Here is a 12,656-nt window from a genome sequence, read left to right on the forward strand (position 1 = left end):
ATGTTCCCGATCGACATTGCAGCACAATGGAGTTTACCCTCGTGTACAATCGATTTTTAGTTGTGTTACCTATGAAGCTGCATTACCTCTACCCGACTAAGGGGTTTGTAAATGATACATATATATATTTTCGATATTCATATACAGTTGAACGAGGTTCAAATCCGGAATACCCTTTATCTAAGTATGATTGGCCTTGAGATGATGTGATAACGAGTTCAGTAGAAGTTTTAGTAGCCCCTTTCAGCTCTATTCAGCAAAACAGAACTATTTCCAGGATAATATACGTCGAAAGGAAACTAAACTTACACGGTAATCTAGGATACTTACACATAGATGGTAGACAGTAGTTAAATAATTACAATGAACATACTTCAGAGCATTATATAAAACTAGTTTTATCTTGGTAGGAGGACGAAGTAGGCAGATTCAGTGTGTTGCAATTATTTTCAATATCACAAGATAAAAAAACTAGTATTTTTCGACAAGCCATTTGTTTATGAAAATGAACTGAAATGTATATCCAAAATCGTTAAAAACATCTGTTTCGTTGTTCTGTTTGGAAGTTAACGACATTTTTTTTTTGCAGCAATATGTATCTATATGCCTTTTTGTTACATATGACGTGGCTCTGTACATCCCGTCATTGTGTTATTGTGTCATGGTAAATTTTTCTTTACATATACATTGTATGTTTGTTTTAAAGTGATTACGATAATAACACAATATTGACGGCTTAACCCCTCTTAATGACATTATTTATTATGTCCTTTTGTTTTGATGAGACATCGTTGTCAATATGATGGAATTGTGTGCGGCTGTCTTACAGGTGAGAGGTTTAGCTAGCTATAAAACCAGGGTTAATTCACCATTTTCTCCATAAATAAATGCATGTACCAAGTCAATAATATGACAGTTGTTGTCCATTCGTTTTATGTGTTTGTGCATATGATTTTGGTATTTGATTAGGGACTGTCCGTTTTGAATTTTCGTGTAAAACGAAAGTGGCCGCATTCGTGTTCATCTTTATATTGAAATGTAAGTTGTATTTTGTGATAATACATAACATATTTAAGGTTGAGGATGAACACGGATGCGGCCACTTTCATTTTTGACAAAAAACATCTGAAAAGTGACATTTTTCGGCATATTTGATAGATTTTTCATATTTGAGCTTGAATCGGATAGTTTTTAATGACAAAATCAATTAAAATCTTTCACATACACTATTTGATTCAAATGAAATAGACACTTAAGTGTTTAAAAAGTGGTCAAAATCTTTAGTCAGATGAACCTGAAATTTGAGGCCAAAATCGGTCCTTACCGGACCTACTCCTTTGTTTGCTAGCAAGTACTACTGTACATATCACGGATTCAGTTAAAGACATCATAAGCAGTCTAAGAGAAGAACGAACTTGTGCAATTTCATAATATCGATAGAATACAGAGCCACAAGATAACCATTCATGTCTATGTAGCTATACATAAAGGTAATGTTTTCATTTATTAAAAAGGAAATCAATTTTTGTTCTAATCAAAACCTTTGACTGCATTATCCAATTAATAGCGTTAAATACGTAAAGAAATTAATATAGTTCGTGTGATTTAACATTAATTTACATTTTATATCAACTGCTGTGAATTTAAATGTGAACTGATAACCTGCGAGTAAACTGATAAACACAATCATTCTTTTAGGTAACCCTTCTATTCAAGTTTTACATTTAATTAAGAATGCCAATAAAATCAGTTTTACTTTAAATCTTAAATCCATATGATTCTTTAACCCAGACTAAAAAATGTCAACTTATGGATGTACACGTATTTCTCAGACCATATGTTGTTTAAACCACATATAACGATCTTGCGATTTCTACCGTTTCAGTCATCGATTTGAGCAGAAATGGCAAACACATCTGCATAGTTATAATCTGTAAAATAAATCAATACTTGTAATAAAGAAATCTTCACATATATATACAAAATTTAATCCTGGTATCTATGATGAGTTTTTTTTTCAACCACTGGGTCGATGCAAATGCTGGTGGAGTTTAAATTCCCCGAGGGTATCACCAGCCAAGTAGTAAGCACTACTGTGCTGACATGAATTATCATTGATATGGTCAATATGTTTTCATATTCAAAAATAAACTGTTTACAAAACTTTTGAATTTTTGAAATACTAAGGCTTTTCTACCTCAGGAATATATTACCTTAGCTTAATTTGGCAAAACTTTTAGGAATTTTGGTCCTCAATGCTCTTCAACTTCGTACTTTATTTGACCTTTTTAATTTTTTTGGATTCGAGCGTCACTGATTAGTCTTTTGTAGACGAAACGCTCGTCGGCGTATATAAAAAATTTAATCCTGGTACCTATGATGAGTTTATATAGATATGATATAATAGTTTTACTTTTATAAAATTTTATATAGCGTTCACCAAAATTTGTAATATACTAAATTGTCAAGGGGATAACTAAAAAATAGAATTAAATCATAGTTAACAACCTTATTGTTGTTTTAAGACAAATTTAAGCGTTATCCTCTTCAAAGAAAAATGTTAGACGTACAATGTAAATTAAAATGAGATAAACATTTATAAATTTCATGCCTCCGATCCGCTTTTCGGATGTACTTTTCAGTGCCAAATCCAGACAATGTGGAGTTTCATGTGATTATTTAATCTTTCTGGAAGTGAAACGCTTTCCTTCATTACCAGTAGAACGGACATGTATTTTGAAATGTTTGCGCAGAGAAAACAGTTAATAAGTTTTTATTGAAGGCGCATAAATCTACATTTTATTGATTTGTATTAAAAAATAACCTTTCATTGATTTTCTAATTCTGATCATTCGACCAATCGCTCTTTTGCATGGATAGCTGTATTTGATTTATAGATCAGGTAAGAGGCTACTAGGGGGTTGGAATCGGTATTCCTTATGATTTGTAATCATGCAAAGGTCGAATTTAATTAAGCTTGGTCGAAACTATCCCCTTCCAGATGAAAGCATCTTTTAAATTTTTTACTAGATATGTACCGAACTATTTGGATTTGTTCCGATACATACTTGATCATTGTGCTGGTTTTTAAGATTTTGAATAATTAGTGACAATTTATTCGTGTTTACCTATGAAACGTGAAACTTATTTAAGGGTTAAAATTGTATGGTCTCTTAAAGCTATCAATGGTCACGTTATTAATCCTTCTAAAAAAGGGACGGAAAATACAATAGGGACACTTTATACTCATAAATCAATGAAAAACGACACAAAACAAAACACAGTTTTATTGAATGATTGAATTGTTGTTTAATTCATCGCCAGTTTCAGTAATCTTGGACGGAGGTGGTGAAGAAAGCCGACGTTACTGGAGAAAACCACCGACCTTTGACAGGACGCTTTCATCGGAAACTTTAGATTGTGCAACATGCACTCCATCGAAAATTTAGATTAATCAAGGGGCACCGGAATATTAAATCAAAAATGCTTCATATGTGGCATCCATTGTGTTAAACTTAAATAACTTTCACTGTTCAAATCTACATACTGGTTCTTGTTTGAATACACAAATTCAGGAACTGTTTTGGTTATATCATACAGACATGCATTTGCAGCATTTTTGTTTGCTTTATCAATTACCATAAACCATCCTTCATCAGTTGAACAAACAACATGCCTCTTAATGATGTAAAATCGTCTTGTCCTTTTTGAGGTTTTGTAGCTGGATGAAATATAAATATAGTAAAATAGTGTTAAATTTCCTATGGTTGACGACTTTTCTCACACAGTAGTAAATTATAAATGATGAATCATTCTTAAAATGACTCAAACTAATTGCATCGACAGTTTATTTCATTGTATAGTTTTGAAAATTTCACTGAGATAGCTGCTCATTTTTTTGAGGTCAATAACCATGCTTCCTAAATAATTATCAAAAAATAATTATATTTTCCCATAGTTCTGATATTAATCGGCCCTTTTCGTGACTTTTTATTTTTAAAATTTTTTTTTATAAGTCAGACTTTTTATTCATTTAATTTTATTTTTTATGAGTTAGTAACTGTATTTGTGATCAACATTGTATATTTTTTCTAAATATTAATCACATTTTAATTGACTATCAAAAAACCGCTTCAGACGCAAAAAAATATTTAAGAAGGCAATATTGTTGTTTTCGTATTTTAAGCACTGGATCGATATCTGTGCTGGTTGACTATTAGGCCCCGAGAGTGTCATCAGCTCAGTAGTCAGTACCTAAGCATTTATAACAAATTTGAAATTGTCAGTTTATAAATTTGGAATAATATATAAAGAAACTAAGTTTTCAACTCCATCAGGCAAAGTTGATCTTAGTTAGACTTAATTTTGTAAAAACTGTAATTTGTTCATAAAGCTGTTCAACTGTTTCGTACTTATTTTTCTTCGGCTTTCAAATACTCGGCTATGAACGTTCCTGGTGAAGGTTAATCCAAAAAAGCGCTTATGACACATGTGCCAAATGTGGAGCATGATATGCCTACCCTTCCAGAGCACTTGATATCACCCCCAGTTTTTGGTGGGGTACGTGTTGCTTGGTCTTTCTTTTTCTATGTTTTGTAATCTGTACTATTATTTGTCTGTTTGTCTTTTCATTTTTAGCCATGACGTTGTCCGTTTATTTGCAATCTATGAGTTTGACCTTCCCTCTGGTATCTTCCGTCCCTCTTTTATAAACCTTTCAGACCTCTTCTCAAGCACTTGAGTTTATTTTCGGGTTTGTATTTGTTGTGTTAGTTTTGCACAATATTTTACGATACTAGAGTGTTTGGTCGATCAATCGATCATTCGAAAATTCTAAACGAAAAGCTCTAGTTTAGTTTAAACATATTTATTTATAGTGGATTGGGAAACATGTTTTGCAACTTATATTAATCCCTTTCCACTTTGCGGGTGCGAGTGCTGCCTTGTAGCGGCATTAGCCTGCTCTTTTTCGAAATCTACAAGGGTGTCTTTAACGTTAAAGCTTTAAGCAAATGGTAAAAACAAAAGCTCAAACAAATAAAACAAATGGATACGACTGTTATATTCCGACTTTGTACAGACATGTTCTTATGTAAAAAATGGTTGGGTTATATCTGATTTAATAGCTAGCTAAAACGTATCACTTTTATATGACAGTCTCATAAAATCCATTATATTGACAAGGAAATGACAATTCTCATTTTATATATTTCTATAGTTGTAAAATTGAGAATGGAAATGGGGCAATGTCAAAGAGACAACAACCCGACCATAGAACAGACAACAGCAGAAGGTCACCAACAGGTCTTCAATGCAGCGAGATAATTCCCGCACCCGGAGGCGTCCTTCAGCTGGCGTCTAAACAAATATACTAGTTGTGCTTCTTTAAATTGAAAATACAAATTTCACCTTATCCTTTTATTCTCATTTGTCTTTATTTGTGTCTTGAGTGCTTTATTTTTAACTATTATACATTTGTTTTAATAATCTTTTGTGATGTCTTAGTCAATGATAAATGAAAATAACATTAATACATTTCTTGCTTCGGACATTTTCTGGTTTAATCTTTATCATGTGAACTACATGTTTTTCAATCCATCAAATTAGTTTGTATATGCTTGTGTCGGTAGATATTTCAAAACTGTATACTAACTGACCCTTCGAGAGTAAAGTACTGAGTATGTTCTTTCTATTCAGATCTGGCCATGTACTGTTATTCACATATTCCTTTCTAAACCATGATGTGTTTGTGATGCTTCCGTCTTTTGGATAACAACCAAGTACAACAAAAGCCACAACTTTACCATTTCTGAAAAACTCCATCTTTATCTATATAATAAAATATATAAAAGTTAGATGTTGCATTATTTCTATCGAGTTGTTTATTAAATAGTTTTGTATTGTTTTAACTTATCCAGCATTCCATGTATTCAATGTCAATTGCAATACAATGCAAACAACATATCAGAAAATTATCGGATTAACAGCAATAACTGGAAATTAGAATTAACAACAACACAAAAACATAAAAATGAGACAGAGAAAAAAATCCACGTGTAAAAGAAAAAAAGGGAAATATGAGCTTATTGATTTTATTAATGATTGCTACCTTCGTAATGTTCATATTTTGAAACTTGTCAATTTTTGGATTTCGAAAGTGTGTTCTGCATTCATTCGTTTGTTTCAGTAGATAAACAATCGGCTGAAGGTTGTGGGGCAGATCGCCAGAGTAAGTTCCAAGAAATGTTTCGTATGCAGGTATGTTGATTCCAGCAGTTGCTCTAAACAGAAGCTCCGACCTTGGTAGATGCTCATGTATGTTCGGTGTTCCTGAAATAGATAATTAGAAATTGTTTAAAATGCTATCGAAACAGGTGTAAAGCTGTTTAAAGATATATCATTTCCAGATTTTATCATGGTTTCTTTTCATAGTGGTGATATCATTGTTACTATCACGTTTTGAGTATATAATATATGATAGTGGGATCAAAGTTGTTTCCTTTTTCTTCTCGTGTTTTTATGCTGATTGATATTTTTTTTCTGTTCAATTCAATAATACCCCTGGAGTTGGTAAACAGTGATCAAGGAATAAAGATTATATACATTTTATTTTCAACAGCATCGTATAACATTCAAATAAAATACCTTTTGTTTTTAACAGCGTCGTACAAGTTGAACATCTGGAATTTTCTTTGTTGATAATTTCCTTGTATGAAATGAGGCACGTCTTATCATTGTAATTATAGCATGCACATAAGCAGTTAAAATCCATTATAGGTTGCATTTCTGTAAATATTGACAATGCAATTTCCCATAGGAACTCCTTTTACAGCTTAAACTGTACCACTTTTACTATGAAGTTTTGAAAAAAATCTTATCCTAGAATTGAAAGTTCATATGCACTACAATTTTTTCAAAGGTCAAAATATAGGGCTGTGCGGCATATTTTCAACGTTTATATGCACTGAACTTTTCAAAGTTTAAACTAACAGTAATTTTCTTAACTACCCCTACCTCGAATGAAGGGTTACCACAAATTTCAATGTAAACAATATGCACATTATATTTACTGGTAACATTCCCAAGTTATGTCTCTATGAGATGGAACACAGAGAGCATAACTGGGAACCAGTATGTAAACAAAATTAATTTTCTATGAATATTCTAAATCTCCCCAAAAGAGGCGTGGTTTGAGAAACAGCTGTATTTACAAAGTTCAACCTATACAAACATTTATTCATATAGAAAACCCTCTAAAATCATTTTTTTCTCACATTAATACTCATTTATCAGAATTATAGCCTGAAAGAAATAACTGTTTAAACTCTAAGGTTTTTTTTACTGTACATTTTATACCCCCTCCCCTGTTTCAAATTTTAAAAGAATTTGAAAACAAGACTTTAATAATTGCCAAGCTTACCCTATTTGCATATTTTCTGATATAAAATGCCTGGAACCTGTTTAAAACTGTTTTGATAACATATTGAAAGCATATCAGAATACCATAAATGTAATGTTTAGCAGTCAATCATTACAACATTCAAGATTATATAAAGTATCCAATCCTGCCTCTGTCTCCAGTCCACTTCTTATTGTATGCCTATTTGTCAATTAAAGTTCACATTTTCTACCTCAAATGGTCAATTTAGAATTCTTGTCACAACAGTATCATCTGTCACCATATATCTGATACAATTTACTTAATAAATATACTAGAAGTGTTCAAACAAAGCCATATTTGCAATAGTTGTATGTATGCCGACACAAGTCTGAGATATAAATTCACTTAAAATGTTATAGAGATGACTGCTTACATCTGATTTTTGGATAACTTCCAAGCATATTTATTGTTTTCTATATCAAGAACTTGAAAATCATAAAATCATAGCATTTACAAGTTAAATTATTTGTTTTATGACCCAGGGGGTAGGCAATTTTCTATGGTTTTTGCCCCTGGGGCCTCGAATTTCCTAAATTATTCAGTTGTTTCTAGCAATTAGGAATATTTAGTACATATTCAGGATAGAACACACTAGTGTAAGTTTTGTTGAGATATTTTTGTATTTCTAGCTTGTCTTTTTTATTTCGTGGTGACAAAAAAGCAGATTTAAGTATTACGGCTTACTTTTGGGTTATCGACAGGACACAAACACCCCATAAATAATATTCAGGAAGGATCGATGAGTTTCAATGACTGCGAAGAGTAAATATAAGCACTTCTTAACAATTTAACTTACATATATGCAAATATGATATAATTTTGTATTCAGGACTTTAAGTAAACTATGCATACTGTAAACTGTGAATTTATGCTGAGTCATCATATCTAAGCCCAAGATTCTATCAATCTTAGTGAAATATTTATAAAACTTCATATTTGAGTTAGTTTCTTTAAAATCTGTGAGATAAAGCAAATTTGGTTAAATTCTGAATGTTCTCTTTTTTCACCCTATATAGGTTGCATTTCTGTAAATATTGACAATGCAATTTCCCATAGGAACTCCTTTTACGGCTTAAACTGTACCACTTTAATATGAAGTTTTGAAAAAAATCTTATCCCAGAATTGAAAGTTCATATGCACTACAATTTTTTTCAAAGGTCAAAATATAGGGCTGTGCGGCATATTTTCAACGTTTATATGCACTGAACTTTTCAAAGTTTAAACTAACAGTAATTTTCTTAACTACCCCTACCTTGAATGAAGGGTTACCACAAATTTCAATGTAAACAATATGCACATTATATTTACTGGTAACATTCCCATCCAACTTATAAACAAATATATGTACATTGAATCAGTGAATCACGGGTAAATACAATTGTATCCTTGACGTTTCTTTGAACAACACACTGATGATGTATCAATTCAAACGAGCTATTTATGAAACATTTTATAAAGTTAGTTTTGACAAATAACCAATTCAACCATATAAACAACTTCATTGTAAAAATATGTATTCCAGACACCGCCAACCATGCTCATTTATATAGACATTCAATGATTCGATTGGTTGTTGTTGCATTCGATATAAAAAATGCAATATCTTCAAAATTGATATTATAAGTTTTTAAACCTTGTTTCTTATCTCAACAATGTTTTATTTTATTTAAACAAAATATAAATTGAGGACAATTTCTAGTAAATGCAAAAATGTAATCAATTTAGATTATATTATTTTTCATTAATAAAAAGCTAGAAAAATCATTTTGAGTCAATTAAGAAAGTACTCAATTGAATTCAAAATTTATTGACATCAATTGGCAGTATTATGACAAGCTGATATTTCAGTAAAGGAATTCGACCAACGATACTTTACAAGGAGAAAAGGGGACATTTACGAAGTCTGTTCGATTGATTTAAATCAAAAATTATTTTTTTTAAATATTCATGTATGGGTAGAGTAAATATAAAAAAAAAGAAGATGTGGTATGATTGTCATTAAGACAACTCTCCACAATGTTTTATTTTATTTAAAACAAAATATAAATTTCATTTTTTAAAATTACACATAAATTAACATTATAAGTCACCGTACAGCCTTCCACAACGACCAAAGCTCATACCTTACAGTCAGCTATAAAAGAGTAAAGTCCATTAGGAAAAAATTAAATTAAATTCTACAAAAACAAATGTTATAGTAATTATATATTTGTACAGAAGAATTTCACAGATTTTGATAATAAATAAATGAAAGTAAATCAGATTCCTACTTGCTATATGATATATAAGACCTTTAGAATTATGGTGGCTTAATTTTTCTTTTTATGTCATTTTGATATATTTTTATTATGAATTACAAAATACGTTGAACCATAAACGTTAAAATTATTCAATCACGTAGTGGAATGAACTATTTGTGGATTCTTATAAATTCTATATAACTTTTGGACTATTTTAAATCTCGGTCTATTTCTGAAATTAATTCTTACATACTTTTGATTTTTTAACCCTGTATGCTAACATTGCCTATATGAAATTTAAAAATTGTTTGTATATACATTGAACGCCAAATATATGTGACGTTTAAAATTTTCTGACGTCAGACACGCGAATCAATGAATGTGTTTGTAGATAGATGTTTTTGTGTTCCTTTTAAAATTGTTACACGATGATTACTGCTGTACCCATATTTTGACTATTTTATTTATTATGTCTGTTTAGTTCACGCATCATTGTAAATATAACGGAATTTGATGAGACTGTCATCAAAGTGAGAGGGTTAGCGCTATAAAACCAGATTTAATCTACCATTTTCTACATTTGAAAATGCCTGTACCAAGTCAGGAATATGACAGTTCTTGTCCATTCGTTTTTGATGTGTTTTGTTATTTGATTTTGCCATGTGATTATGGACTTTCCGATTAGATTTTCCTCTAAGTTCAGTATTTTTGTGATTTTACTTTTTAATATGTTCATAAAGCCACGCGACATACTTACAACTGGAAATAATTTCAAAGATTTAAATTATGAAATATTAGAAACTTTCATAAAATCGCTTTAATCTCAACGCACATTGCTGTATTTTCAATAAGCGAGGCAAATTTATAAAATCATCATGGACATATTTCAAACCTTTTTTAAATTGTCCGTTGATAAATTTCGAAATTATAAGAAACTAAGTGTTTAACTCCCTCAGGCAATGTTGACCTTTGATGGATTTGACATTTTATATGTCTTTTTAATTGTTATGAAGCTCTTCAACTGCTTAGGTTCTTACACATACTTTACATTCAAATAATCCACTATGAGTGTTCCTGAAGAGGGTTAATCAGAAGAGCGCTTCGGACGCATGAAATGTATAATGTGGTTTTTTTCCATGTGTTTCAACTGTTTCACATGTGGAACAAAATTCGGGCATATTAAATATAAATACAATAAAATCCAAAGTTTCAACGAGTGTAGTTCGTTTGAGGAACGGAAAAGTGTGTACAAATATTGTCATTGAAATCAGTTTAAAGTTAAATTCTTCCAGGTCTTAAAATTATATTTGAAATTTTGAAGTTCTATTCTTCTTGGTCTTTATTTACCGTTTTAATCGGTTATTTTCATTAACATATAGCACATGACTGAGTTCATTGAAGTTTTTCTATTTGATGCTTCTCTTTTGATGAGCCAGTCAGATGAGAAAATTGTTTTGACGATATATATCTCATTCATCAAGACAACGATTTTTCCTGTAAAAGAAAATATAAACTAAGGATCTCTTTTCATGTGAATACTGTTACATTCTGAAATAGTTATTTTTGCGTATATAATTTGTTGTAATCCAATAAAAAAAAAAAGAGAAGATTGTTTTTTTTTTATTGTTCATTGTGCATACAATCATAACTCTTCGTTACACATTGCCTGCTCCTTTTAAACCACCTTAATCATTTAAATTCATCAGAATGTACTAAATTGCTCTAAACCTGTACTATATATGCAGTGGCATGACCTGTATATTTTAGTGGTATTTCATTCAAAGTAATACGCTCTTATTCTTTATTGTCTTTTCTTTGTCTTTTATATTTTTTTTCTGAATGTCGCCCGATTTTTGGATGTCTGCCTTAGTTTAAGTTACAATGATAGAAAAATCCCAGTCAATACTTATTATATAGTCTGATGTTCATTGGCTGTCGTTTGTTGTGGTTTATAAGTGTTTTCGTTTTTTTTTTAAATATATATTATTAGACCGTTGGTTTCCTGTTTGAATGGTTTGACAGTAGTAATTTTTGGAGCCCTTTATAGCTTGCTGATCCGGTGTGAGCCAGGGCTCCGTGTTGAAGACCGTACTGTGACCTATAATGGTTTTCTTTTACAATTGTGACATTCATGGAGAGATGTCTCATTGGCACTCATACCACATCTTCTTAGATCTATATATTGCAGCTTTTTCGGTTCTGAAGACAACTCATTAACAAAATTTAACAAAATTGATTACTGATTGCAAATTATTATTTCAATAGTACGCCTTTATTTATGTTTGAAACATTAACCTTGGTTTTCTTTAATATCTTGTCTAAATCGTGTAGCTAATGTCCCTTAAACAATCAATTTATGTATTATGTTCAGATGAGCACAAAATAATACAGAAGACTGTTTACTTACATTTCCATATTAAAAAGCATGTTGGTAACCGGATATACATCAGAGATGGATCTGTTCTAATCCGTGAAGTAAGGTAACAAGTGTTACCAAAAGTGTTAAAACAAGCACCTTTACAACTGGAATCTTGTAAACAATAATAAGCACACTGAGGTAGAGAATTATACGGTATCTGAATCATCTTATCATATCCTATAAAACATTTCTTAGAAATAATCTGAAATACATCGGAAGTGACATTATCAGTACCAGAAACTAGATACAAGCATAAGGCAAATAAATGGTACAAAGACTTGCATCCAATTATTTTACTAGTTCTCATTGCTGTAACTTTGAACATTAACCAGTACCTGTTTGCCAAATAACTATGCTTTTTTTTACCTTAAATATCTTTTGCAAACAATCTTTTAAACATGTCAAGATACCAAATTTATAATTTGTAAAGGGATTATAAGATTTTATATGCCACTGTTATCAGTCTTATTTCCTGTAATTGTCGATTTGTACCATGCAATGGAGAAACCTATATTTGATAACATATGGTATCATTTTACGTACCGGAATTGAAAA

The 12,656-nt window shown here is 30.9% G+C and overlaps 1 long non-coding RNA gene across 1 annotated transcript; it reads right to left on the bottom strand.

Moving 5' to 3' along the window:
• Window positions 1-10,476: 10,476 nt before the first annotated feature.
• On the bottom strand, window positions 10,477-12,382 carry LOC143066378 (uncharacterized). Its single transcript, XR_012975586.1, has 2 exons — window positions 12,090-12,382; window positions 10,477-11,176 (listed from the first exon to the last, which is right to left on the bottom strand). It is a non-coding gene; the product is annotated as an uncharacterized LOC143066378 (long non-coding RNA).
• Window positions 12,383-12,656: the final 274 nt, after the last annotated feature.

Source organism: Mytilus galloprovincialis, chromosome 3 (assembly GCF_965363235.1).
Source record: "Mytilus galloprovincialis chromosome 3, xbMytGall1.hap1.1, whole genome shotgun sequence".
NCBI classification, from domain to species: domain Eukaryota; kingdom Metazoa; phylum Mollusca; class Bivalvia; order Mytilida; family Mytilidae; genus Mytilus; species Mytilus galloprovincialis.